Consider the following 2,823-nt stretch of genomic DNA (forward strand, 5'->3'; position numbering starts at 1 on the left):
GAGAGAGAGAGAGAGAGAGAGAGAGAGAGAGAGAGAAAGGGAAAGTGAGAAAGCAAGCCACCAAGTCCAGGACTTGAACCATGGTTGGCCATGTGGGAATCTAGCGCCCTTATCCTCCACACCACCTGCTGGCCCCATGGAAGTTTCTAAATTTTCTGTCATTTATGATGTTTACTGAATATCTTTGTGTGTGTGTGCGTGTGTATTTCCCCTTTGTAATATTCCTTTATGACTAATTGTTATATGGAGATTTGCTAAATTACTTTTAGACTTTTGACTAATCTGAACCTCACAACTACCTGACTGGGCAGCTATGTAATGGGGTCTTTTTTCATTGCTTATTAGAAAATAATAAGTTTTAGGTGCAAAAAGTATATTTAAAAAATACCATTATAATTTTTGTCTGTGTTTGTAGAGTCAAACCAAACTGAGATATAAGCTAAGGAATTTGCAGAAAATTTGAAACTTAATACACAATATTTTTCTCCTCAAAAGTGTTTTTGTTACAGTTTCCTCATTAATATTGCATTATTAGAGGAAAAATGAATTTATTCCATTCTACAGTTTATCTGGCTAGTATGGGCTTATCTAATGATTTAGCATTTCACGAGAAAATATTAAAAGACATTTAACATATTTCTAATTTTGAGTAGGTTTTTACCCAATACAAGCACTTTTTTAAAAAAATATTTATTGGGAACCAGCAGTTAGCGTAATGACTATGTCACTGGACTCTCATGTAGTCGACCATGGTTTGCGTCCCAGACCCGGTGGCTTAGAACTCACACTGGGCGTGTGTGCGTGTGTGCCCAAGATCCTGAGAGGAGAATGGAGGAGAAGGGATTCAGCGTGACCATCCCCCCTGGGGGGTGATTTCTCGCTTTCTGTCTCTATTTCTCTCTCTGCCTATCTGGCGAGCACGAACCTCTCCAAAAAAAAAAAAATTATTTAGTTTTGTTGTTCATTATTATCAATTTTATGTTTTCTTTTTTAACATAAATTTTTATTTTCTTCCACAGAAAACACTAGAAAAACTTCGAGCCCAAAACAAAAATATGTGCTGACCTTCCAGGTTTTTATTAATGTATATAACATTAGACAAAAATATTTAAGAGTCAATAAATTCGTATTTAAGGAATATCCCAATTTTTGATTCCTTCCACTGATCACCAAGGATGCCACCACCTACATTCCTCCAAGGCACAAGTCAAGATAGCCCTTTTTGAAAGAACTGCTTCTTAATTCATAGTTGTCCTGTCAGTGCTGCCACAAGTTTTTCATGTTTTCCTTTTTCTCCATTTGAACTATGTGCATACTGGTAACTTCAATGACTGCCCACCTCAGAGCTTTTAAGTATTCTCAAAAATAGCTAATGTGGATGGATGTTCAGAAAGGCTATTTTCACTCAGCCTATTCAGAGCAGTTGAACATTTTGTCAATCTTCATAACATAAGTTTTCTACAGGGCATGTGAGAGAGAGCGAGAGAGTGAGAGAGCGAGAAAGCGAGAGAGAGAGAGAGAAAGTCACTAGGTCTGGGACTTGAATTACCGACTATGTGGGAGTCCAATGTCTTAATCACCAAGCTACCTGCTTGCTGGCCCAAAAACAATCACTTAGAATTAAGCAGCAGAAAATATTCAGAATGTGAAATTTTATTGTGCCTCTGATGTCTTATTCTTCCAACAGTGATTTTACAGAATTTGATAGTTTTCTAGACCTACTAATAGTAATGTTTGTCAGAGTCCTTTGTGTAGATGTCAGGTAGAAATTGGCAACATGACTCACAATCATAATGAATCCTGGAAGATGGACTCCTCAAGAGAAAATTGTCAAATAATGCTCAGAAGTGATAGTGTTCAGAAGACCACACATATTCTCAATTTTAAAAGATAATTTTAAAGTGAAAGCCAGCTTCTTTAGGTATTTTATTGGTGACTGTCACCTTCATCTTTCATGTTCTATATTATATTTCCTCTTCCTAAATCAAAAGACATGCATTTTGTTATTGTTGTTCATGTTCGTGTTGTTGTTCATGTTCACCCCAACACTTTCGCACAGGATCTTCCTTTATCTGTGGTCTTTCAAGATGTATAGGAGTGGGCAGGGAGGGGAGTGGGAGTTGAGGTCTTATTTGCAACCTGAGTGCTATCTTGCCTTCTGAATTCTGGAGCTCTAAAACTGGTGGGTTGGAAGTACAAGGTATGAATCAGCCTCTTCTCCCTCCAGCATCAACTTCTTGAGCATGTAAACACCTGAAACTAGGTGGAATTGGTACCCAATCCAATTTTAGCAGCTCACTGCTTGAAAGCCAATACTCAAGAGACAAATGCTGGTTGATAGGAAAGGCAACTTTATTCAGGAAGTCAGCAGCCCGGGAAAAGATGGCAGACTAATGTCCAAAGATCATTCGCTCATCATGGCCCAATAAGGTCTTTTGAAGTAATAGGGGGAAAGGTGAACATGGGAAGGTACCATTTTGCTCAACGTAGCAATTCAATATCTCCTTGACTGGTCTTGTGGAGGTGACTTGGTGTCAGGGTTGTTGTTTGCAGCTGTGGCTTTTGGTCAGCTGGATTTGATTACAAGGGCAGAAGTTTTATCTTTCTCAAGCATATCTATTTCTTGGGTTGCAGTCTCAAGGCCTGGTCTCTGTAAAATCTCAGCAAAACTATCATTAGTTTCTGTAAGAAAGAAAACTTATTATACCAAAGAAAGGAATCAGTATTTTAACCCACATTGTTGGATTTAATATGGAGTTACTTTAGTTCCCCTGGTGGTGTGGTTACATACATAAGAAGGTACAATTATGTCAGAAGCCTTCA

The 2,823-nt window shown here is 38.1% G+C and overlaps 1 non-coding gene across 1 annotated transcript; it reads right to left on the reverse strand.

The window, feature by feature from the left end:
• Nucleotides 1-1,380: 1,380 nt before the first annotated feature.
• LOC114007709 (small nucleolar RNA Z40) lies at nt 1,381-1,453 on the reverse strand. The gene has a single exon (XR_003549296.1). It is a non-coding gene; the product is annotated as a small nucleolar RNA Z40 (small nucleolar RNA).
• Nucleotides 1,454-2,823: the final 1,370 nt, after the last annotated feature.

The sequence above is a fragment of the Tupaia chinensis genome, unplaced genomic scaffold, assembly GCF_000334495.1.
Source record: "Tupaia chinensis unplaced genomic scaffold, TupChi_1.0 Scaffold000217_1, whole genome shotgun sequence".
Taxonomy (NCBI): Eukaryota; Metazoa; Chordata; class Mammalia; order Scandentia; family Tupaiidae; genus Tupaia; species Tupaia belangeri.